This window comes from Salvelinus fontinalis, chromosome 5 (assembly GCF_029448725.1).
Source record: "Salvelinus fontinalis isolate EN_2023a chromosome 5, ASM2944872v1, whole genome shotgun sequence".
In the NCBI taxonomy this organism is placed as follows: Eukaryota; Metazoa; Chordata; class Actinopteri; order Salmoniformes; family Salmonidae; genus Salvelinus; species Salvelinus fontinalis.
Window position 1 is genome coordinate 12,654,802 of NC_074669.1, and position 27,502 is coordinate 12,682,303.

Below are 27,502 nucleotides of genomic sequence, written 5' to 3' on the forward strand. Positions count from 1 at the left end.
TCAATTTACAGAAATACTCATAATAAACATTGATAAAAGATACAAGTGTTTCACATGGAACTTTAGATAAACTTCTCCTTAATGCAACCGCTATGTCAGATTTCAAAAGAACTTTATGGAAAAAGCACACCATGCAATAATCTGAGTACGGCGCTCAGACACAAACAAGCCATACAGGTACCCGCCATGTTGTGGAGGCAACATAAGTCAGAAATAGCATTATAAGTATTCACTTAACTTTGATGGTCTTCATCAGAATGCACTCACATGAATCCCAGTTCCACACTAAATGTTTGTTTTGTTCGATAAAGTCCATAATTTATGTCCAAATACCTCCTTTTTGTTCGCGCGTTTAGTTCAAAAATCCAAATTCATGACGCCTAGGCCAGACAAAGTCAAATTCCTTTACAGTTCGTAGAAACATGTCAAACGATGTATAGAATCAAACTTTAGGATGTTCTCAATATAAATCTTCAATAATGTTTCAACCGGAGAATTCCTTTGTCTTTAGAAACGAAAAAGAACGCAGCTACCTCTCACGGGGGTGCGCCTGAGTGAGCTCGTGGCACTCTGCCAGACCCCTTACTCAATCAGCTCTTATTCCCCCATCCTTCACAGTAGAAGCCTGAAACAAGGTTCTAAAGACTGTTGACATCTGGTGGAAGCCTTAGGAAGTGCAATATGACCCCATAGACACTGTATATTGGATAGGCAAACCTACAAACCTCAGATTTCTCACTTCCTGGTTGGATTATTTCTCAGGGCTTTCCTGCCATATGAGTTCTGTTATACTCAGACATCATTCAAACAGTTTTAGAAACTTGAGTGTTTTCTATCCAAATCTACTAATAATATGCATATCTTAGCTTCTAGGCCTGAGTAGCAGGCAGTTTACTCTGGGCACCTTATTCATCCAAGTTACTCAATACTGCCCCCAGCCATAAGAAGTTAACAGTTGGGATGAGGTTTTGATGATGGTGTGCTGTGCCATTTTTTTTCTCCACACACAAGTTTGTGTGTTCCTTCCATATGACTCAACTTGAGTCTTGTCTGTCCACAGAATATTTTGCCAGTAGTGCTGTGGAACATCCAGGTGCTCTTTTGCGAACTTCAGACGTGCCGCAATGTTTTTTTTATTTGACAGCAGTGGCTTCTTCCATGGTGTCCTCCCATGAACACCATTCTTCATTAGTGTTTTACGTATCGTAGACTTGTCAACAGAGATGTTAGCATGTTCCAGAGATTTCTGTAAGTCTTTAGCTGACACTTTAGGATTCTTCTTAACATCATTGAGCATTCTATGCTGTGTTCTTGCAGTAATCTTTGCAGGACGGCCACTCCTAGGGAGAGTAGCAACAGTGCTGAACTTTCTCAATTTATAGACAGTTTGGCTCACCGTGGACTGATGAACATCAAGGCTTTTAGAGATCCTTTTGTAATTCCAGCTTTATGCAAGTCAACAATTCTTAATAGTGATGCAACTATGACATTTTTGCCGATACTGATATCCATTATTTTCCTTGCCCCCCAAAAAACGATACCGCTATTGAAAATTTGAGGTCTTTTTTTAGCATTCAATTACAGTTAAATAGTTAATACACACGGACGCAGCGGTCTAAGGCACCTCATATCAGTGCAAGAGGCATCACTACAGTCCCTGGTTTGAATCCAGGCTGTATCACATCCAGCCGTGATTGGGAGTCCCATAGGGAGGCGCAAAATTGGCCCAGCGTCGTCCGTGTTTGTCCGGGGTAGGCCGTCATTGTAAATAAGAATTTGTTCTTAATTAACTGACTTGCCTAGTTAAATAAAGGTTACGCACCACACTGACCAAAAAGTTATTTTGTTGGCATTTACGCATGTCCCCATTACCAGTAAAACATCAATACCCATTTCTTTCACTTAATTGCTGTTTCGTTGTTCAGTCGTTTCATTCTCAACCTGGATTTTTATGGAACGCCATTTGGGTCTTTGCATGTAAAAAAAATACATGTAAAATAACACTGTTTGACATGTCAGATAAGCTTGTTGACCAATCAGGACCTGAAAATGACTGCACGTCACAATAATTTTTTAACGTAATTACTGCACGTCACATAATAATTTTTTTACGTAATTATTGCACATTGATTACACTCACTCGTATTTCATATGCCACAACGATTCATCGATACGTATTAGAGGTCGACCGATTATGATTTTTAAACACCAATACTAATTATTGGAGGACCGAAAAAAGCCGATGCCAATTAATCGATCCAATTTATTTTATTTGTAATAATGACAATTACAACAATACTGAATGAACACTTATTTTAACTTAATATAATACATCAGTAAAATCAATTTAGCCTCAAATACATAAAAAACATGTTCAATTTGGTTTAAATAATGTAAAAACAAAGAAAATAAAAGTGAAATATGTGACATGTAAGAAAGCTAACGTTTAAGTTCCTTGCTCAGAACATGAGAAAGCTGGTGGTTCCTTTTAACATGAGTCTTCAATATTCCCAGGTAAGAAGTTTTAGGTTGTAGTTATTATAGGAATTATAGGACTATTTCTCTCTATACCATTTGTATTTCATATACCTTTGACTATTGGATGTTCTTATAGACACTTTAGTATTGCCAGTGTAACAGTATAGCTTCCGTCCCTCTCCTCGCTCCTACCTGGGCTCGAACGAGGAACACATCGACAACAGCCACCCTCGAAGCAGCGTTACCCATGCATAGCAAGGGGAACAACTACTCCAAGTCTCAGAGCGAGTGACGTTTAAAAAGCTATTAGCGCGCACCCCGCTAACTAGCTAGCCATTTCACATCGGTTACACCAGCCTATTCTCGGGAGTTGATAGGCTTGAAGTCATAAACAGCAGAGCTGCTGGCAGAACACAAAGTGCTGTTTGAATGAATGCTTACGAGCCTGCTGGTGCCTACCATCGCTCAGTCAGACTGCTCTATCAAATCATAGACTTAATTATAACATAATAACACACACAAATACGAGCTTTAGGACATTAATATGGTCGAATCCGGAAACTATCATCTCAAACAAAACATTTATTTCAGTGAAATACGGAACCGTTCCGTATTTTATCTAACTGGTGGCATCCATAAGTCTAAATATTCCTGTTACATTGCACAAACTTCAATGTTATGTCATAATTACGTAAAATTCTGGCAAATTAGTTCGCAACGAGCCAGGCAGCCCAAATTGTTGCATATACCCTGCGTGCAATGAACGCAAGAGAAGTGACACAATTTCACCTGGTTAATATTGCCTGCTAACCTGGATTTCTTTTAGCTAAATATGCAGGTTTAAAAATATATACTTCTGTGTATTGATTTTAAGAAAGGCATTGATGTTTATGGTTAGGTGCAACGATTGTGCTTTTTTCGCAAATGCGCTTTTGTTAAATCATCCCCTGTTTGGCGAAGTTGGCTGTCTTTGTTAGGAAGAAAGTCTTCACACAGTTCGCAACGAGCCAGGCAGCCCAAACTGCTGCATATACCCTGACTCTGTTGCAAGAGAAGTAACACAAATAAATTCATGTTAGCAGGCAATATTAACAAAATATGCACGTTTAAAAATATGAACTTGTGTATTGATTTTAAGAAAGGCATTGATGTTTATGGTTAGGTACCCTTTTCGCGAATGCGCACCGCATCGATTATATGCAACGCAGGACACGCTAGATGAACTAGTAATATCTTCAACCATGTGTAGTTAACTAGTGATTATGATTGGTTGTTTTTTATAAGTTTAATGCTAGCTAGCAACTTACCTTGGCTTCTTACTGCATTCGTAACAGGCAGGCTCGTCGTGGAGTGCAATGAGGCAGGTGGTCAGAGCGTTGGACTAGTTAACCGTAAGGTTGCAAGATTGAATCCCAGAGCTGACAAGGTAAAAATCTGTCGTTCTGCCCCTGAACAACGCAGTTAACCCACCGTTCCTAGGCCGTCATTGAAAATAAGAATGTGTTCTTAACTGACTTGCCTAGTTAAATAAAGGTGTAAAAAAAAATACAGATTTCCAATTGTTATGAAAACTTGAAATCGGCCCTAATTATTCGGCCATTTCGATTAAACGGTCGAGCTCTAATACGTATGCTATGATGCTGGTAAAGTTGTCTCGCGCACCTACAGTGCTGGTCATATTTTTTAAGTTAGCTAGTTCATGGATGCAAACAATGTCTTCCCCAAAAACATAGCAAAATGACATCCTTTTCAGTAGCTATATAGTTAGCTAGCTAGCTAACTATATAAGATTCCATTTCATACTCAATGGAGTATGGAAGAAGCAAGGCCAACATGGAAGCCTTAACCAATTAGCCTGATGGTTCAGGCTGTTTTAGCTAGCTAACTATATAGCTAGGTGTCATCTTTAATAACCTTAATTTATAAGACGTTCTTATTTGATTAATGGTCGGCCCCATCTACAGTCGTATGAAAAAGTTTGGGCACCCCTCTGATGCTGCATAATAATTTCCTCTGTCGTCACAGAAAATGATCACAGTGGCATGCCATTCATTTTCTAATAAAAGCTGAGTACTGGGGTATTGTCCGGACAAAGATTTTTAGTGTAGCAATATTAAGTTGTATGAAGTTAAATCAGATGTGAAAAATAGGCTATGCAAAAATGTGGGCACCCTTGTCATTCTGTTGATTTGAATACCTGTAACTACTTAGCACTGAATAATTGGAACACACAATTGGTTTGGTGAGCTCATTAAGCCTTGAACTTCATAGACAAGTGCATCCAATCATGAGAAAAGGTATTTAAGGTGGCCAATTGCAAGTTGTTCTCTTTGACTCTCCTCTGGAGTGGCAACATGGGGGCCTCAAAACAACTCTCAAATGACCTGAAAACAAAGATTGTTCAACATTATGGTTTAGAGGAAGGCTACAAAAAGCTATCGCAGAGATTTAAGCTGTCAGTGTCCACTGTGAGGAACATAGTGAGGAAATGGAAGACCACAGGCACAGTTCTTGTTAAGGCCAGAAGTGGCAGGCCAAGTAAAATATCGGAGAGGCAAAGGCGAAGGATGGTGAAAACGGTCAAAAACAGCCCACAGACCACCTCCAAAGACCTACAACATCATCTTGCTGCAGATGGTGTCACTGTGCATCGTTCAACAATTCAGCGCACATTGCACAAGGAGAAGCTGTATGAGAGTGATGCGGAAGAAGCCTTTTCTGCACACACGCCACAAACAGAGTCGCTTGAGGTGTGCAAACGCACATTTGGACAAGCCAGCTTCATTTTGGAATAAGGTGCTGTGGACTGATGAAACAAAGATTGAGTTATTTGGTCATAACAAGGGACGTTATGCATGGCGGCAAAAGAACACAGCGTTCCAAGAAAAACACTTGCTACCCACAGTAAAATTTGGTGGGGGTTCCATCATGCTGTGGGGCTGTGTGGCCAGTGCCGGTACTGGGAATCTTGTTAAAGTTGAGGGTCGCATGGATTCCACTCAATATCAGCAGATTCTTGGGAATAATGTTGAAGAATCAGTCACAAAGTTGAAGTTACGCCGGCGCTGGATATTTCAACAAGACAACGACCCAAAACACTGCTCAAAATCTACCCGGGCATTTATGCAGAGGAACAAGTACAATGTTCTGGAATGGCCATCCCAGTCCCCAGACCTGAATATCATTGAGAATCTGTGGGATGATTTGAAGCGGGCTGTCCATGCTCGGCAACCATCAAACCTAACTGAACTGGAGATGTTTTGTAAGGAGGAATGGTCCAAAATACCTTCATCCAGAATCCAGACACTCATTAGAGGCTATGGGAAGCATCTAGAGGCTGTTATTTTAGCAAAAGGAGGCTCTACTAAATATTGATGTGATGTTTCTATTGGGGTGCCCAAATTTATGCACCTGTCTAATTTTGTTTTGATGCATATTGCACATTTTCTGTTAATCCAATAAACCTAATTTCATTACTGAAATATTACTGTGTCCATCAGTTATTTGATAGATCAAAATGAAATTGCTGATCCAAACACCCAATTATTTATAAATGTAAATCATGGAAGTTGTCAGGGGTGCCCAAACTTTTTCATATGACTATGTGAAGCTAGCCACAATAAGGATTAGCCACAATAGTGGACTTTGCTGTTAGCCTTCAAAATAAAAGTATTTAATTGACAGTGATGCAAATGAATACAAATAGTAGAATTATGCCATAATTGAATAGATCATGCTAAACGAGGTTGGAATGTTACTTATTTCATACGTATCTCACTGTACAGCCTTACCTATGGATTGTGGCTCAATGACATGGGGTTTCAGTCTACTCCGAGACACTCAGAGAACATTAGCATTGTAGCTCTTATTGGCGCACTCGGTAATGTTGGTGTGTACCGGTGCTCGACCAGTCGCGAAAGCCAGCATCACCCACGACAGAACGGTTGATTGTCAAGGGCAATGAATTCCGGTATCTTGCCGTTAATGGATTTTGCCTTGAATTGTCTCGCTGAAATGTTTTTACTCTTTCAAATTACATCTCGACTTGTTGACTGCTCGATCCACACAGCAGACATTGTGGGCTAGGTTAGGAATGCTGTGTTGCACGTGTAGTGCAACATTTTATGTGGCGTCATTATGTCATGTACCTATGTTATGTAGGTATGCACTTCAGCTTTGACATCGGTTTTTCACATCGCCGTTAAACTAGACATCGGGCAGATACCGATGTTGGCATTTTTTGCTAATATCGGCCAATTTCCAATATGTTAAACGATACAGTGGGGAAAAAAAGTATTTAGTCAGCCACCAATTGTGCAAGTTCTCCCACTTAAAAAGATGAGAGAGGCCTGTAATTTATCATAGGTACACTTCAACTATGACAGACAAAATGAGGAAAGAAAATCCAGAAAATCACATGTAGAAATCCAGGTTAATTCCAAAGGGTTCACATACTTTTTCTTGCAACTGTTGAAAATTGTAAGCTACCGGAGAGAGCTCATCTGGCTATACCTGCTGAACAGCGCTTACAATAGATGTTCATGTTGACCATTTGTTCATGTTCACCATCAGCAATAGTTTTGGTAATTTTACTTTAAAGAATCAGAAAGTATTCAGACCACTTGCCCTTTTCCACGTTACAGCCTTATTCTAAATTTGATTAAAATGTTTATTTTCCTCATCAATCCCTCATCAATCTACACACGCTACCCCATAATGACGAAGCAAAACATTTATTTTAACATTTATTACAAATTTTTCAAAAACTGATTTACATTTTACATAAGTATTTAGAACCTTTACTCAGTACTTTGTTGAAGCACCTTTGGCAGCAATGACAGCCTTGAGTCTTCTTGGGTATGACGCTACAGGCTTGGCACACCTGTATTCTTCTCTGCAGATCCTCTCAAGCTCTGTCAGGTTGGATGGGGAGCGTTGCTGCACAGCCATTTTCAGGTCTCTCCGGAGATATTAGATCGGTTTCAAGTCCGGGCTCTGGGTGGGCCACTCAAGGACATTGAGACTTGTCCCGAAGCCACTCCAGTATTGTCTTGGCTGTGTGCTAGGGGTCATTGGCCTGTTGGAAGGTGAACCCTTTGCCCCAGTCTGAGGTCCTGAAGCAGGTTTTCATCAAGTATCTCTCTGTACTTTGCTCCGTTCATCTTTGCCTCGATCCTGACTAGTCTCCCAGTCCCTGCCGCTCAAAAACACCCCCACAGTATGATGCTGCCACCACCATGCTTCACCGTAGGGATGGTGCCAGGTTTCTTCCAGACGTGACGCTTGGCATTCAGGCCAAATAGTTACATTTTGGTTTCATCAGACCCGATCATCTTTTTTTCTCATGGTCAGAGTCCTTTAGGTGCCTTTTTTGCAAACTCCGAGGGCTGTCATGTGCCTTTTACTGAGTAGTGGCTTCCGTCAGGCCACTCTACCATGAAGGCCTGATTTGTTGGAATCATGCAGAGATGGTTGTCCTTCTCCCGTCTCAACAGCGGAAATCTGGAGGTCTGTCAGAATGACCATCGAGTTCTTGGTCACCTCCATCTCGCTGTGGAAAAAGTGAAGGGGGTCTGAATACTTTCTGAATGCACTGTATATGGTCATGTTTTAGATATACAGGGTGAAGTTAATCATTTCATAACGAGGATGCTACAGCAATTGCTTTTGTGAGGCGTACTTCATGGCTGAAGCAAGGGAAGAGAAGACCACTAAAAACTTCCAAATTGTCAAAATCATTCGATTTTGAGATGGGGGGTGAGGGGGGGGGATTAAATCCAAAGTTATTGGTCGTGTACACATTTTGTACCAGGTCGCCCCCCCCCCCCTTAGCATCCAGAACAGCCTGAATTCTTCAGGGTATGGAAAAGTTTCACAGGGATGTTGGTCCAGCAACTGCACGATGGCATCACACTGTTGCTGCAGGTTGGACAGTGGTACACTACCACCACCAGCCTGTACCGTTGATACCAGGCAGGATGGGTCCATGGACTCATGATGCTTACGCCAAATCCTGACTCTGCCATCAGCATGACACAACAGGAACCTTGATTTGTCAGACCAGGCAACGTTTTCCACTCCTCAATTGTCCAGTGCTGGTGATTGCGTGCCCACTGGAGCCGCTTGTTGTTTTTAGCTGATACGAGAGGAACCTTGTGTGGTTGTCTGCTGCAATAGCCCTTTTGTGACAAGGATCGACAAGTTCTGTGTTACGAGATGCCGTTCTGCACAACACTGGTGTACTGCCTCGCTATTTGTCTGTGGCCACTGTTAGCTTGCACAATTCTTGCCATTCTCTTTCAACCGCTCTCATCAAAGAGCTGTTTTTACCTACAGGACTGCCGCTGACTGGATGTTTTTTATTTGTCTCATCATTCTCTGTAAACTCTATACACTGCCGTGTGTGAAAAGTCCAGCAGGGCGGGCGTTTCTGAGATACAGTATCCGGCGCGCTTGGCACCAACAATCATACCCCACACAAAGTTGAAGGTGCAGAGCAGTGTACTGGGCGGAGCCAAGCTAGTGGTGACAATTTAAGTCTGATGGCCTGGAGATCGAAACTGTTTTTTAGTCTCTGTCCCAGCTTTGATGCACTTGTACTGTCTCCGCCTTCTAGATGGTAGTGGGGTGAACAGGCTATGGCTTGGGTGTCTGAGGTCCCTTTGCTCTTCATGGCCTTCTTGTGACACCGGGTGTTGTAGATGTCCTGGAGGGCAGGCCTGGTGTTGTGCTGACTGGACCACCAGGAGGAGAGCCCTGCGGAGAGGAGGAGAGCCCTGCGGTTGGTGCAATTGGCGTACCAGGCAGTGATGCAGTACAGCCCGACAGAATGCTCTCAAGGGTGCATCTGTACAAATTCTTGAGGCTCTTAGGGGCCAAGATGAATTTCTTCAGCCTTTGTTGTGCCTTCGCCACACTGTCTGTGTGAATGGAATATGTAGCTTTTCACCCTCCACTGTTGATGTGGGCTTGATGACTCTGCTGTCCACAATCCGCTCCTTTGTTTTATTTGACGTTGAGGGGGAGAGCTAATCATTGGCTATGACACAGCTAATTTGTAAACAATCAATATTAATACATTAGTAGGTAAAACACTTGGCAAGGTAGTAGGGTGAAGGTGATTTCAGAACCAAAGTGTGTGGGGGGGACAACATGCTACATTGCCCCCCCCCCCTAATCTGTTAGTGGGGTGGTAGATGCCTAGTCTCCCTTATGGCTCAACTCATAGTACAGTACATACAACATTTACACACACACAGTCAGCTCAGACTGTGTAAACGCAGCCTCTGAGTTGGATCAATCAGCCCAATTCAGTTTTTTCTCTCTCCACTAATTGTCCTTTTTGACCAATCAGATCCATTTTAGACCGTTGGAAAACTGAGCTAATTTGGGAATCTCGTCTTGTGTGAGTCATTTTAGGGGAACACTGGTGCAAGTCCCGAGATCCACACCTTTATTGGATGTGGTTGCTGCTGTGTCAGTGATGACCAGTGCATTTATGTGAGTCAGGTCTACCCTAGACATTTCTAGGGGTGTGTGATTCTGCTCAGGGAAATAGACTAACTAACTTATTTGCTTGTACCCCCCCCCCAAGAGCTATTCATATTTACTTTGATAGGGCATATGTTAATTCTGTGTGTTATTTTATGGCTGGTTCTGTTTAATTTGCACATACAGCACCTGTTGAGATGCAGAGGAGATTGGGTGATAAGACAAAGTGTTTGTTTTTCGGCGCACCCAAATAATTGTCTTTGATTTGACACCCATTATGTATTACCAGCAACTGTACTGACTAAGGCACACCACTATTGAGCACCAGGCTGACACTAAACTGCCTCATTTACTCATCCATAGCTGCTAATGGCCCACACACAGGCCCGGTCCTGGCTGTTCTGCTGCCCCCACGTGAGACAAAAAAAATCCCGCCCTCATGACATTGTCATAAATTTGATCTCCAGCCTGTAGGCTACAGAAAGCGTTAGTCTTTCTATTGTAGGCTATTGGCTACATGATTTGTAAATTTGGTGGAGCGCTACAGAGGTGTGTCTTTCCAACAGAATGCTGTTAGAGAGGGACACTGAGCATGGACAATATTTTGTGCCCCTGCTTTTGATAGTGGGTAGACCTACTGCTTACCCAATCGATAGTTTCATATCGGGAAATTTATTTTTGAGATGTATCGTTTGGACAATATTGCAATATTATTATTTTTGAACGTAGCTTTAGTTTTGAAGTTCAAATATACATGTGAAATTTCTTTGAAATCATACTACTTAGCAGTTACAGCTACTTTGCTGTACCTGCACCAAAATTCCAGTATTTTTACTTCATAACTTTTTACTTCATAACTTGTTATCCATCTTTTTTTTAAATAGGGAAACAATTTGTTTTCAGCACTTGTTTCCATGACATATCAAAACTTGTTTTCTCATGGCTCTCTTGTCCATCTGCAGCAGACATATGGTGAGCATTATGTTTTGAACATCGAATTGCAATCAAATCACAGTATCAAATCGCATTATGTATAGAATCACAATACATATCGTATCGTGATAATATTGTATAGTGAGTTCACTGGCAATTCCCAGCCCTACTAAATGGTAAGGTAGCCTATATGTGTTGGATGTGCGTCTTGGTCAGTTTAGCTCGGGAAATGCCGCTCCGTCGAATCCTGCCTAATGGGCCCTGCCCACTCATGAGCTTTGAAATATGAAATAGCTTGTACAGCCTGACCTGTCATTCTAGTTTATGGCACACAACATAGAGAATCCTAGATTTGTATTTAATACAGCTATCTGCTTCAGCCAACCACATGCATTTGTTTTGTGTACCAGTAGTCTCACTTGCCATTAATTATGGCCCCATCTCTCTTGAATGCTCTGAATTGTCTTTCATGTGTGAGCTGACTGCTGCTGCCATCAAAATGAATCACCTGATTTTATCTATACAGAAGCTATCAATGGGACGTTCAAGACAATCTCCACCCAGCTATTAATGGGATGTAGGAAATCTTAGCAACATGTTAATCCTGACCCCGGGATGACTCGGCTAAATCTAGAGTACACCTTTGCCCACAGTGGATGAGCTCAGTCTTCCACAGAGGGATAACTCAAACTGTTGCAGATACAGAGACGTGCCTCTCTTTTGAGATGGGAAGCAGTGGCATTGTTTTTTTTCAAAGTGGTGTATTATCGCTGTGTTAATGTTAACTGGTGGTGGCTACAGTGAGATGAGACCAGTGTTTTTCGTACCATTTGAAATTCTTTGGCGGCCCGGCTAAGCATTTTTATTCGGGTCGCGTAAGTCCAAAGTGTACAAAAGGGTTTTTTGCATATTCGGGATGGAAAATACTTTGTCTACTTAAACTTAAAAGATCACCAAAATAAAAGCTATACACTCAAGGAGAATTTGAAAAATCCCAAAGCAATGATTTTAAGAGTATAGATTTTGTTTGAGCAAAAAAACACTGCATTAGCCATGGCAAAATGTGTAGAAAGGCAGGAAATTACTTTTAAAACGGCACAATTTTCTCTTCTCCATGGCAGAAATATGTAGAATCACAGGAAATGTGCTGTAAAACTGCAACCTATCTCAGCTGTATAGCACAATGAGTCGAATTGCAGGATATTGGCTTAGAAATATAAATGTTTCTCCACACCGCCATGATGGGGACTTCTACAATTCAGCTGTGCTGACTGCACCCCCTGCCACGCCCACCACATTTTTGATCCAGGAAAAACCCTGGAGACTAGAGGGTGTTTGAATTGGAGCTTTATCGCCATGCAAACTGTAGAGTGGCCACAGGATTTCTATGTCTAATAATCACTAGCGTCCTAGACAGAGCTAAGACTGACCGGCATAGAACAGTTAGTGGTGGAGGCTGTGAGGTCTGCTCTGCTGCTGCTGAGGTAATGACCGTTCAAATGTCTTAGTGGCTTGGAGTGAGGTGTCAACAGCTGGCAAGTTGTGGCAACACCATGTCACCAAGGTTGTGGGTTTAATTCCTGCCTGGGCCTCCTACTTAAAATACTGTACAGTGTCGCTTTTGATAAAATCGTAAGGTAAATGGTAACCATATTGTAGGTTAACCCACATAAGTATAGGCCTAAAATATATTCACTCACCTTATGGGCCACTGTGACTGCAGTGCTTCATCAATGGAGTTATTTTCATTTTGTTCTAATGAGATGTAGACCCAGCAATCTAGAAGTGTCACATTAGACATGGCTGTGATTTACACACTGACACTGAGCACCTAGGCCGTCCTGAACGGCACAGAAGTGCATATATCAGCCTGGTCTAGGAAGTTATTCCTAGACACCGTGCTTCTACATCTGCATTGCTTGCTCTTGGGGTTTTAGGCTGGGTTTCTGTATAAGCACTTTGTGAGATCTGCTGATGTGAAAGGGCTTTATATATAAATTTGATTTGAAATGAATGAACAGACCGCATGAGATTGTGTATTTGGTATGAAAATTGCTCATTGATAACTGGGCAGTACTGTACTCTGTGCAAAGAAAGGCTATGGCCTGGTACTTGTCTACTGAACAAAAATATAAACAACAATTTTACTGAGTTAGTTCATATAAGGAAATCAGTCAATTGAAATGAATAAATTAGGCCCTAATCTATGGATTTCACATGACTGGGCAGGGGCACAGTCACACCCACTAGGGAGTCAGGCCCAGCCAATCGGAATGAGTTTTTCCCCACAAAAGGGCTTTATTACAGACAGAAATACTCCTCAGTTTCATCAGCTGTCCGGGTGGCTGGTCTCAGACGATCCCGCAGGTGAATAAGCCAGATGTGGAGGTCCTGGGCTGGCGTGGCTACATGTGGTCTGGATTGGACGTACTGCCAAATTCACAAAAATTACGTTGGAGGCGGCTTAAAGTAGAGAAATGAACATTCAGTTATCTGGCAGCAACTCTGGTGGATTTTTTCTGCAGTCAGCATGCCAATTGTATGCTCCCTGTGGCATTGTCTTGTGTAGGGTTGACCCCATTTAGTCTATTGGTTGCTTGATAAGCTATTGGTTGACCGAGATTAGTTGAGAAGTAGCAAAAAAACATTTGATCATGGTGTATAAGACACCCATCTGATTCGTGCTGAGTGGCCCGGCATTGTGGAGGCCTGGGGATGGCACAGTCCATCAGTCTGACGTGCTGTTGAAATTGTATATGGTTATTTTACATAAACAGTGGTGCAACACTAATATGAAAATACGGTGTCAACTCTGTGATTGCTTTTGTTTGTTTTGTGCATATGAATTGATCAGTAAAAAATATTGAGCCTATTTAATGCAACCCTTGTGGTTAATAGATCGCAAAGCAGCATACGACTGACTTTTTAAATATATATATTTTTTAAATGCATCTAAAGTGCAATTGCACTGTTAAGCTCATGTCTGAAGCCTGGGGGATTTTAGGACGTACTGCGGATCGCTAAAATATCCTAATGATTATGATCACACTTCCTCAATTCAAGTATTATGGCAACACTATAGGAAAGATGGTTTACAAACTTGGGAATCACCTGGACATTTTGAAATACTGTATATTCACGCCTAGATGCCTAGAATTAAAATCCTCCAGGCTTCCATCATAACTGTCAATTTGTTGGGGAAAAAATCAAGAATTACAGGGTTCAGTTTAGCAAAAAATTATCCAGTCCGAATTGTTCTCTGGAATCCTGGACATTCTGGAGTAACAATTACAACCAACGTTCTCTAGTAATACTAGTCCCGTGCAAATAGGTCTTTGGTCACGTGCATTCGATGCATACATTGGTCAGGTAAAGAGATCAAGGGTTGAGGGAATATGAAATGTTTTAACTAAACAAATTAGGGATTTCAGTAACAACTTTTCAGTCAGAAATGGCTGTAATTATGTTGCAGCTTCAGCAACACTGACAGCACGATAAACACTTATGTGGTGGTTGCTGCAGCAGGGAGCAGAGCAAGACAATGGGTGCTAGTCAGTCACTAATAATTTTGAGACACAGCGCACCAAGTCAGAGCCCAGCCCGCACAATCAAATCAATTGCTGGTCGGACTCCTTCTAGTCATTTGTGTCTCTCAATTATTTAATCAAACTGTGCTTAAAGCATCAGACAAGCTCAGTGAATATAGTTGATTAAAAACACATAGGATGTGTCAATATATAAAAAAAATGCACATTAAATGTTGACCAATCAATTGGTTGAAAGAACAGACGACTCTTAGTCAACCAATATTTTTTTGTAGTCTGGGACAGCCCTAGTTGTGACAACTGCACTTTTTAGTTGCCTTTTATTGTCCCCGGCACAAGGTGCACCTGTGTAATGATCATGCTGTTTAATCCGCTTCTTGATATGCCATACCTGTCAAATGGCTAGATTATCTTGGCAAAGGAGAAATGCTCACTAACAGTTATGTAAACAAATTTGTGCACAAACTGAGAGAAATAAGATTTTTGTCCGAACATTTCTGGTTTCTTTTATTTCAGCTCATGAAACATGGGACTAACCCTTTATATGTTGTGTTAATATTTTAGTTCAGTATAGTTCTAACCTGTGTTTGACTGCTCTGTTGGTTGAGCAAACAGTGATATTGACACACCCCGAGTTTCGTCAGTTCTGTGGCAGCTTGTGAAAGCCTTAACCAGATAACCCTCTCCTATGTCACTCCCAGACATGGCATTGCTGCACACTTGTGTATCCCTGTCTGATCCTCCCTATTGGATCTAAGGTGAGTGAGTCTATCCAAATGTTAAATTCATTAGGATTATGATGATGCTATGATACCAAAACACTATTACACGACATGTAAGATATGGGGCTAGGCCACCCCTTGTGGCGTAGAAAGGCCTAAACCTTTAAGACCGTGTCTGATGTGTGTCTGCGTTGTCAGGCGTCACCAGCGTGGGCTTCGCTTGCTCAGTCCCTGTGTTGCTTTCTCTGAGTTCCAGAAAGAGAAGTTAGACGGTCGGAGCGCATTTAGATTAACCCAAGGAGAGATTGCAAAGCCCAGTAGTCCTTTACCCAGTGGGAAATATGTCTATTCCAGTACTGCTAGTTCTGATTTAGATGTGAACCAAAATAGGCAAAATAGATTGACATCTAAGTCCTTTAGAAGGAAAAGATTGTTGGGAACGCTCTCCAAACTGGAATAGAGCTGCTCTCCACAGAGAGAGATGCTCTCGCTCTCCCTCTCTGTCTCGCTCTGCCCACTCAGTGGATACTCAGATTACTCCTCTGATTTCAGTCAGCAGAACAAACAGAATCTGCTAAAGACAGACGAATCCACCCGGATGGCGATTTCTCCTCTCCGACCCACTCCCTCCCTCCTACCCTCCTGATGCTTATCATTGTGTGAGAGGCACGGGAGAAATGACTGTCATTTGGTCTTGTCGTAAGGCTGCAGCCTGTAGGATCCATGTCCAGGGCCTGAGGAAGTGCCTTGGCAGTGGGTGGTGAGGCCGGAGCTGCATCTTAAGTCTTAAACAGAGGCTAGGTGAATTTGGAGGATGTCTACCAATTTGGATTCGCCTGTCTAGTTCTTTGATCTTAGTGCATATGGAGGAAAGGAGACAAGAGTACACAACGGAAGACTATTGAGATGTAGGCTACCTAGTGCCTACAAGTCTGCTCCACGCAGGCCGGGACAGGAAGCAGCCTTGACCAAGCTGCTGCTGATACACCAGCACAGACAGAGGGGGAGGAGGGACTGGGGGAGGGAGGGATCATCTTGTGACAGGGTCACGGGAAATGAATAAGGAAGAATTGTATATATCAGTACTGCAAAACTTGTTTGGAGCAGCTGTCCAACATCAAGACGGGAATCTTACATGCAAATCTCCCCGGCCGGGTGGGTCCCCAAGTGTTAGGGTTTTGAGTTCCTTTAAAACCTGGCCTGCTAACCGCCAAACCCATTGAAGCCTCCCTGTGAACACAGCCTGGGGCCTCGTATCCAGCCAGTGTCCTGATGACATTCTGTTGAACTGGCTGCCTCATCGCATCGCAGGGGAACATTATGGGAATAATTTACAAAAGGGGGCTTTACTCCTCTACTCTGTCAAACTTATTGCAGTTTTTTTCTCCTCAGTGAGGAAGCCAACCGCAGCCTCAAGTTATTGCCCTCCGTTATTTTGGAGCGGAAAGCATCCCTTTGCCTTCGGCAACCACCACAAAATGAAATGTATCTGTTTTGACTGATTTCTTTATCACTCTGAGCTCATGGTTATCAGAGAGGTTGAAGCCTGGTTCTGGGGTTAGGCATGACGCGTCTCTGCTTCACTAATCTCTGTTAACCCAGAAGTAAAATCTTGCGTAATTTGGTCAGCTGCGTAGTTAACTTCTGTGCTCATAAGTGTTAGAAATTGTTAGAACCGGCAACAGTCTCTACCATCACACAATAATCCTTCCTCCTGATTCGTTTGATTGCTCATGCCTTGTCCAGTTCTAATCGCTGACTCTCACACAGTACCTGGTATGTACCTGACATCTGGACATTTTTACTAGGTCCCTTCACTTCCCTCCCTGTCTCCCTGGGCTGCCTCCAGGGTTCCATTGACTATCTGAGGTTCCTCTTCATTCAGTAGGATTCAGTGAGAGAGAGCGGTTTCAAGGACAGTGCACGTGAGACTAATTGTGTCCCTCTCATTGGAGTCAGACCGTCTGTAGGAAACACTGTCTAGCCTGAAAACAAGTTAACTGACTAGCAGCGCTCCTCTCTGAGGAAGACAAACTCCAGTCAGGGCTTTGACACATCAATGCAGCTTTTATCACAGCGAGGAGAGTAAAGCGTACAGCACTACAACACACACACACACACACACACACACACTATATATACAAAAGTATATGGTAACACGCATTCAAATTAGTGCATTCAGCTATTTCAGCCACATCTGTTGCTGACAGGTGTATAAAATCGAGCACACGGCCATGCAATCTCCATAGACAAACATTGCCAGTAGAATGGCCTTACTGAAAAGCTGTGACTTTCAACGTGGCACCGTCATAGGATGCCACCTTTCCAACAACTCAGTTCGTCAAATGTCTGCCCTGGTCAACTGTAAATGCTGTTATTGTGAAGTAGAAAAGTCTAGGAGCAACAACTGCTCAGCCGCGAAGTGGTAGGCCACACAAGCTCACAGAACAGGACCGCTGAGTGCTCAAGCGCGTAAAAACACTCACTCCAGAGTTCCAAACTGCCTCTGGAAGCAATGTCAGAACTATTCTTTAGGAGCTTCATGAAATGGGTTTCCATGGCTGAACAGCCGCACGCACACAAGCCTAAGATCACTATGTGCAATGCCAAGAGTCAGCTAGAGTGGCGTAAAGCTTGCCGCCATTGGACTCTGGAGCAGTGGAAACTCGTTCTCTGGTGTGATGAATCACCCTTCACCACCTGGCAGTCCAACGGGTGAATCTGGGTTTGGCGGATGCCAGGAGAACGCTACCTGCCCAAATGCATAGTGCCAAGGTAAGGTTTGATGGAGGGAGATATATAATAGTCTGGGGCTGTTTTTTTCATGGTTCGGGCACCTTAGTTCCAGTGAAGGGAAATCTTAACCCAACAGCATACAATGACATTCTAGATGATTCTGTGCTTCCAACTTTGTGGCAACAGTTTGGGGATGGCCCTTTCCTGTTTCAGCATGACAATGCCACCGTGCACAAAGCGAGGTTCATGCAGAAATGGTTTGTCGAGATCAGTGTAGAAGAACTTGACTTGCCTGCACAGAGCCCTAACCCAATCCAACACCTTTGGGATGAATTGGAACGCCGACTGCGAGCCAGGCCTAATCGCCCGACCTCACTAATGCTGCAAGTTCCTGCAGCAATGTTCCAACATCTAGTGGAAAGCCTTCCCAGAAGAGAAGAGGCTGTTATAGAAGCAAAGGGTGGACCAACTCCATATTAATGCCCATGATATTGGAATGAGATGTTCGACAAGCAGGTGTCTACACACTTTTTGTCATGTAGTGTACACACACACACATTATACGCCTACTGATCATTCCTTTATTAGAGGCCGTAAAAAATAATTCCAGATTAAATATAATAGGCCCTGGTTGGCACATTGTCAAAATGGACAATGTCCTAAAAAAAAAAGGCTTATGTACTCAATCAATCCACCTAACACCAGGCCTATCCTCTGTTAGCCTATGTGTTTTTTGTATTTTTTTCTCGGTGCATGAAATGGCCTCGTTTCAAACGGTAGCTACTATCTGAAGAACTTGAGACTTTGACAATTTTTAGGGCCTTCCTCTGAGACCGCCTGGTATAGAGGTCCTGGATGGCAGGAAGCTTGGCCCCAGTGATGTCATGGGTCGTTCACACTACCCTCTGTAGGCCGAGCAGTTGCCAAATCAGGCAGTGATGCAACCAATCAGGATGCTCTCGATGGTGCAGCTGAAGAACCTTTTGAGAATCTGAGGACCTATGCCAAATCTTTTCAGTCTCCTGAGGGGGAATAGGTTTTGTCGTGCCCTCTTTACGACTTTCTTGGTGTGCTTGGACCATGTTAGTTTGTTGGTGATGTGGACACCAAGGAACTTGAAGTTCTCAACGTGCTCCTCTGACATAATGGTAGGCAATGTTTTAGGCTGAACGAAGAGCTGTTTGAAAGCTAAATGATCCGGCTCACAGAAAAGACTCCCTCGCTACCCAACAGAGCTCAAAGGGCACAATGGTGTCTTAAAAGGGCGATGACATACATTGTAGTAGAAACCAAAAAAATCAAATTTTTCAAGTGAATAACAATCATACATTTTATATATTTAGAATAAAATTACTAATAATAACAATCAGGTTGTGTCCAATGGGGTAAATGCAGATGGACAAACCCCATGCTTCAGCTTACAGTGCATTCGGGAAGTTTTCAGACCACTTTTTCCACATTTTATATTTACATCCTTATTCTAAAATGAATTAATTGTTTTTCCTTCATCTACACTCACTACCCCATGAGGACAAAGCTAAAACAGGTTTTAATTTTTTTGGCAAATCTATTTAAAATTAAAAAAACCTTATTTACAAAAGGATTCAGACCCCTTGCTATGAGACTTGAAATTGTGCTCAGATGCATCCTTTTTCTATTGATCATCCTTGAGTTTCTACACCTTGGAGTCCACTGGTGGTAAATTCAATTGATTGGACATGATTTAGAAAGGTCTCACACCTGTCCTATGTAAGGTCCCACAGTTGACAGTGCATGGTCAGAGCAAAAACCAAGCCGTGAGATCAAAGCAATTGTCTGTAGAGCTCCGAGACAGGATTGTCGAGGCACAGATCTGTGGAAGGGTACCAAAATAATGTCTGCAGCGTTGAAGGTCCACAAGAACACAGTGGCCTCAATCATTCTTAAATGGAAGAAGTATAGAACCACCAAGACTCTTCCTAGGCCAAACTAAGCAATTGTGGGAGAAGGGCCTTGGTCAGGGAGAAGGGCCTTGGTCAGGGAGGTGACCAAGAACCCAATGGTCTCTCTGACAGAGCTCCAGAGTTCCTCTGTGGAGATGGCAGAACCATCCACAAGGACAACCATCTCTGCAGCAGTCCATCAATCAGGCCTTTTATGGTAGTGGCCATACGAAAGCCACTCCCCAGCAAAAGGCACATGACAGCGCTCTTGGAGTTTGCCAAAAGGCACCTAAAGACTCTCAGACCATGAGGAACGAGATGATCTGGTTTGATGAAACCAAGATGGAACTCTTTGGCCTGAATGCCAAGCGTCATGTCTGGAGGAAACCTGGCACCATCCCTACTATGATTCATGGTGATGGCAGCATCATGCTGTGGGGAATGTTTTTCAGCGGCAGGGACTGGGAGACTAGTCAGGATCAAGGGAAAGATGAACAAAGTAAAGTACAGAGATACTCGATGAAAACCTGCTCCAGAGTGCTTAGTACCTCAGACTGGGGGCGACGGTTCACCTTCCAACGACCCTGAACACACAGCCAAGACAATGCAGGAGTGACTTCGGGTCTACTCTCTGAATGTCCTTGAGTGGCCCAGCCAGAGCCTGGACTTGAACCTGATTTGAACATCTCTGGAGAGACCTGAAAATAGCTGTGTAGTAACACTCCCCATCCAAACAGACAGAGCTTGAGAGGGTCTGCACAGAATAATGGGAGAAACTCCCCAAATACAGGTGTGCCAAGCTTGTAGCATCATACCCAAGAAGACTCGATGCTGTAATTGCTGCCAAAGGTGCTTCAACAAAGTACTGAGTAAAGGGTCTGAATACTTTTGTAAATGTGATTAACCTATTTTTGCTTTGTCATTATGGGTTATTGTGTGTAGATTAGGGGAAAAAACAATTGAATCAGTTTTAGAATAAGGCTGTAACGTAACAATGTGTAAAAAGTTAAGGGGTCTGAATTCTTTCCGAAGGCACTTGTAACTAGGAATAAAGAGGCCTGTTCTGCACTTAAATTGCATTCCCATGCAAAACTAGACAGAGCTAACAACTAAGTTTCAATAAAACTCCCAAGGCGTGACTTTTGTTGAATTAATATATTGAAAACGTTTGTTGTGAAACCACAAAATACAGAAAAGAATATACTTTTTTATTCAATTCACATCGACATACTGTAGCTGTACATTATATAGTTGAAGTTGCATAAATACAAAGCACGTGCTAATGTACCATGTATCTGGCACGATGCCAAACCATATAACTAATTTTTACTCAATTGGTTATTGGCTAACTCTTTTAATTACTCTAATGTGCAACGACCTCTGTACAATAACAAAGCATATTACACTAGAAACAGTTACATAACTTCAGTATTGTATGTTTTACAATTCGTTTACATGACGCACGAGCAAAGTAATACAGCTGACGGCATACATGAAAGGCAAGGCAATTTGTCTGAGTAAATGCAACCAACTAACATTGATAAGTAAGCAATTCTATCAATAACAAGATTATCATCGCTAGCAATATGCTTGAATCGAACTTACAAACAAATATTTTCCGAGGATGAAGCGTGACAAGAAATAACTGCACTGAAACACCTGCACCGTAGCGTTGTTTTTATCTGCTTCTATGCGTGCAGAACGAATTCTCTACTTCTTGTTTTCGTACAGTCTTTCTAAATACCAGAAAGCTCCAATAGGGGGCGATAAACACCATGGAACACAATGAAAATCCATTTTAACCACTAATAAAATAATCTGTTACCTTCTTACAGGATGGCAGCACATGGCCAATAGTAAACAGTAGCAGCAACATGTGTGAGTCAAAAGTTATTGCAAAAATAACTGCAGATAGTCCGGGTAGCAATTTGGTTAACTATTTAATTAACGATTTAGCAGTCTTATAGCTTGGGGGTAGTAACCGTTCAGGGTCCTTTTGGTTCCTGACTAGGTGCATCGGTACCGCTTGCCGTGGCAGTAGCAGAGAGAACAGTCTATGACTTGGGTGGCTGATGTCTTTGAGTGATGTACTGGACTGTCCGCACTACCCTCTGTTGCGCCTTGCGGTCATACCAAGCAGTGATGGAGCCAGTCAAGATGCTCTCAATGGTGCAGCTGTAGAACTTTTTGAGGATCTGAGAGCCCATGCCAAATTTTTCAGCAAATGTAATCATGGTGTTGGAGTCGTTCGCAGCCACGCAGTCGTAGGTGAACAGTACAGGAGCGGACTAAGCTGCTTAAGGGCACCCTTGTTGAGGGTCAGCGTGGCGAATGTGTTGTTGCCTACCCTGTTGTTGCTACCCTCACCTGCGTCCCGTCAGGAGATCCAGTTGCTGAGGGAGGTGTTTAGTCCCAGAGTCCTTATCTTAGTGATGAGCTTGGAGGGCACTCTGGTGTTGAATGCAGATCTGTAGTCAATGAACAGCATTCTCACGTAGGTGTTCCTTTTGTTCAAGTGTAAAAGGGCAGTGTGCAGTGCAATAGAGATTGCGTCACCTGTGGATCTGTTTGGGCGGAATGCGAATTGGAGTGGGTCCGGGGTTTCTAGGATGATGTTGATGTGAGTCATGACCAGCCTTTCAGAGGATTTCATGGTTAGAGATGTGAGTGCTACGGGGCGATAGTCATTTAGACAGGCTACCTTAGTGTTCTTGGGCACAGGAAATATGGTTCTCTGCTTTAAACATGTAGGTATTACAGACTGGGTCAGGGAGAGGTTGAAAATATCAGTGAAGACACTTGCCAGGTGGTCAGCGCATGTGCCGAGTATGTCTCCTGGTAATCCATCTGTCCTTGTGAATGTTAAGCTCTTTAAAGGTCTTAATCACATCGACCAAGGAGAGCATAATCACACTGTCATCTGGGATAGCTGATACTCACCAACATCTGTAGCACCTTGCGGTCAGATGCCTTGCTAAGCGGTGATGCTGTCAATGGTTCAGCTGTAGAACTGTGAGGATCTGAGGACCTTCTGCTGGATACAATAAAAGGTCACTCTAAAATGTGCACACAGTACAATCCCACAGATGTCTCACGTTGAGGGAGCATGCAATTGGCATGCTGACTGCAGTAATGTTCCACAGAGCTGTTGCCAGAGAATTGAATGTTCATTTCTGTACCATAAGCCACCTCAAGTCATTTTAGAGAATTTGGCAGTAAGCCCAACTGGCCTCAACAGCAGACCATGTGTAATCAATCAATCAATCAAGTTTATTTTATATAGCCCTTCGTACATCAGCTAATGTCTCGAGGTGCTGTACAGAGACCCAGCCTAAAACCCCAAACAGCTAGAATGCAGGTGTAGAAGCACGGTGGCTAGGAAAAACTCCCTAGAAAGGCCAAAACCTAGGAAGAAACCTAGAGAGGAACCAGGCTATGAGGGGTGGCCAGTCCTCTTCTGGCTGTGCCGGGTGGAGATTATAACAGAACTATGCCAAGATGTTCAAAAATGTTCATAAGTGACAAGCATGGTCAAATAATAATCATGAATAATATTCAGTTGGCTTTTCATAGCCGATCATTAAGAGTTGAAAAACAACAGGTCTGGGACAGGTGGCGGTTCCATAACCGCAGGCAGAACAGCAGCAAGGCCAGGCGGACTGGGGACAGCAAGGAGCCACCACGCCCGGCAGTCTCGACGTATGGTCCCAGGGCTCAGGTCCTCCGAGAGAAAGAAAGAGAGAAGGAGAAAATTAGAGAGAGCCAAGATTTTCAAAATGTTCATAAATGACAAGCATGGTCAGATAATAATCAGGAATAAATCTGTTGGCTTTTCATAGCCGATCATTAAGAGTTGAAAACAGCAGGTCTGGGACAGGTAGGGGTTCCGTAACCGCAGGCAGAACCGTTGAAACTGGAATAGCAGCAAGGCCAGGCGGACTGGGGGCAGCAGGGAGTCGTCATGCCCGGTAGTCCTGACGTATGGTCCTAGGGCTCAGGTTCTCAGAGAGAGAAAGAAAGAGAGAATTAGAGAAAGCATACTTAAATTCACACAGGACACTGGACACACACAGGACACATAAGAGCTAAGGCTGATACACCAGCCTAGGACCTCAATATCTGTCTTCTTTACCTGTGGGATCATCTGAGACCAGCAACCTGGACAGCTGATGAAACGGAGTATGCACAGCAGAAGAATTTCTGCACAAACTGTCAGAAACCGTCTCAAGGAAGCTCATCTGCATGGTTGTCATCCTCACCAGGGTTTTGATTTGACTGCAGTTTGGCATCGTAACCGACTTCGGTGGGCAAATGCTCACATTCGATGTCCACTGGCATGCTGGAGAAGTGTGCTCTTCACAGATTAATCTGGGTTTCAACTGTTCGGGGCAGACGGCGTCTATTGTGTCATGTGGATGACCGGTTTGGTGATGTCAACGTTGTGAACAGAGTTCCCCATGGTGGCGGGGTTATGGTATGGGCATGCATAAGCTACGGACAAGGAACACAATTGCATTTTATCGATGGAAATTTGAATGCAGAGATATCGTGACGAGATCCTGGGACCCATTGTCATGCAATTCTTCCACCGCCATCACCTCATGTTTTAGCATGATAATGCACGGCCACATGCCGTAAGGATCTGTTCACAATTCTTGGAAGCTGAAAAATGTCCCAGTTCTTTCCTGGCCTGCATACTCAACAGACATGTCACCCATTGAGCAAGTTTGGGATGCTCTGGATCGACGTGTTCCAGTTCCCGCCAATATATAGCAACTTCGCACAGCCATTGAAGAGGAGTGGGACAACATTCCACAGGCCACAATCAACAGCCTGATCAAGTCAATGCAAAGGTAGATGCCGACTGATTTTCTGATCCACGCCCCTACGTTTTTCTAAAAACGTGACCAACAGAAGCAGATCAGTATTGCCAGTTGTGAAAACTATGATGAATTTATTTCAATTGACTGATTTCCTTTTATGAACTGTTACTCAGTAAAAAAAAAAAAATGATTGTGTGTTGCGTTTTATTTTTGTTCAGTGTAATATTTGTGTTAACTCTATATAGTTGTGTTTTGTGGGTGGAACTGAGTAGGCTGATACCCCATTTCATAGGTAAGAGTGCAGTATTAATATCCAATATGGACAATAGACTGACTGGGAAGGTTATTTTCCACAGTCATCAGTCCTGCAATAAGAGCTAATAAGAGCTTAATATTTGTGTAAACGTTTGAGAATTGTTTTCTGTGGGTGTCAATGAGTAGGCTGGTACATACCCAGTTTCATCAATGCACAAGCCATAGGTAAGGCTGCACAGTGCATATAAACTCAGCAAAAAAAGAAACGTCCTCTCATTGTCAACTTCATTTCAGAAAACTTAACATCTGTAAATATTTGTATGAACATAAGATTCAACAACTGAGACATAAACTGAACAAGTCCCACAGACATGTGATTAACAGAAATTGAATAATGTGTCCCTGAACAAAGGTGGGCTCAAAAGTAAGGCAGTATCTGGTGAGGCCACCAGCTGCATTAAGTACTGCAGTGCGTCTCATCCTCATGGATTGCACCAGATTTGCCAGTTCTTGCTGTGAGATGTTACCCCACTCTCCCACCAAGGCACCTGCAAGTTCCCGGACCTTTCTGGGGGGAATGGCCCTAGCCCTCACCCTCCAATCGAACAGGTCCTAGACGTGCTCAATGGGATTGAGGTCCAGGCTCTTCGTTGGCCATGGCAGAACACTGACATTCCTGTCTTGCAGGAAATCACGCGCAGAACGAGCAGTGTATAATTGTCATGCCAGAGGGTCATGTCAGGTTGAGCCTGCAGGAAGGGTACCACATGAGGGAGGACGATGTCTTCCCTGTAACGAACAGTGTTGAGATTGCCTGCAATGACAACAAGCTCAGTCCGATGATGCTGTGACACCGCCTCAGACCATGACTGACCTTTCACCTCCAAATCGATCCCTCTCCAGAGTACAGGCCTCAGTGTAATGCTCATTCCTTCGACGATAAACGCGAATCCGATCATCACCCCTGGTGAGACAAAACCGTGACTCGTCAGTGAAGAGCATTTTTTGCCAGTCCTGTCTGGTCCAGCGACGGTGGGTTTGTGCCCATAGGCGACGTTGTTACCGGTGATGTCTGGTGAGGACCTGCCTTACAACAGGCCTACAAGCCCTCAGTCCAGCCTCTCTCAGCCTATTGTGGACAGTCTGAGCACTGATGGAGGGATTGTGCGTTCCTGGTGTAACTCAGTTGTTGTTGCCATCCTGTACCTGTTCCGCAGGTGTGATGTTCGGGTGTACCGATCCTGTGCAGGTGTTGTTACATGTGGTCTACCACTGTGAGGACGATCAGCTGTCAGTCCTGTCTCCCTGTAGCGCTGTCTTAGGCGTCTCACGGTACGGGCATTGCAATTTATTGCCCTGGCCACATCTGCAGTCCTCATGCCTCCTTGCAGCATGCCTAAGGCATGTTCACGCAGATGAGCAGGGAGCCTGGGCATCTTTATTTTGGTGTTTTTCTGAGTCAGTAGAAAGGCCTCTTTCGTGTCCTAAGTTTTCATAACTGTGACCTTAATTGCCTACCGTCTGTAAGCTGTTAGTGTCTTAAGGACCGTTCCATAGGTGCATGTTCATTAATTGTTTATGGTTCATTGGACAAGCATGGGAAATGGTGTTTAAACCCTTTACAATAAAGATCTGTGAAGTTATTTGGATTTTTATGAATTATCTTGGAAAACAGCGGGCGGGGTAGTGCTCTAATACTTAAATGTTCTTTACACCTGCTATTTTATGTGTAGACTCAACATTCTCAAATGTACCATTGTTCGACACAACCGTTAGAAATGTCTATATAAAGATGCAAAAGGTTTGGGACCTGCACTGGGACAGTCTTTCACAACTTCCTTCACTCTCCATGATGAGCTCTGCTATTCTATGGTGCCTGATTCATTTAGTCGCAGGTCTGTAGTAGTAGTATGTGTGGGCATCGGGAATGTCTGCACACAATATCGGCCACTTGAGGCTGTTTCTCTGCACAAATCTCTTCAACCACCCCATGCACTTGTAGCATTATGCACCTGCAGCGTTTTACACTTGTAGCATTATGTGCTAAGCTTTAGGTCTCTTGGTAGAAAGGAAACTGGGTTGCCAGGGCAGAAGTTTCACCTGTGAGTGTGTGTCTGTGTTAGTGTGCCCACTAATTGTCTATGTAAAGTCTTTATTTTCCCCAGGGGGCCATTAATTTTGCAGCACATAGTAAAAACAATGTACAAATTACAATAAATATACTATAATACAATATGTCCAGCAATATGTAGACAGGATAGCTAGAAAATATTTTTTGTGTCATTGTTTTGGCAATTCTCACACAAACGTCAGAATAGGGATGAAGCTTATTTTACATGCTTTTTACATTTGTATCACAAACAATTTGGGGGAAAATCTTGATGAGTGGCCACTTTTTAGACCTATACATGCCTCCTGAAAGACACTATGATCTGTGAACCGTACATGATACAGAAAATATATTGGTGTCCTTATACTCTTATGTTTACATATGTAACTTCCTCGTTGTAATTTTACAAATGGACATGGCAGTTTCCCGGCTATGGATTCGATCTTAAACATAGGGAGCCTGTATCTGCACTGTGAGGGATACAACA

The 27,502-nt window shown here is 43.2% G+C and overlaps 1 protein-coding gene across 3 annotated transcripts in view; it reads left to right on the plus strand.

Annotated features, from left to right (window-relative positions):
• gna11b (guanine nucleotide binding protein (G protein), alpha 11b (Gq class)) overlaps positions 1 to 27,502 on the plus strand; it is a 58,242-nt gene that overhangs the window by 15,511 nt on the left and 15,229 nt on the right. The gene's annotated exons all lie outside the window — the stretch shown is intronic.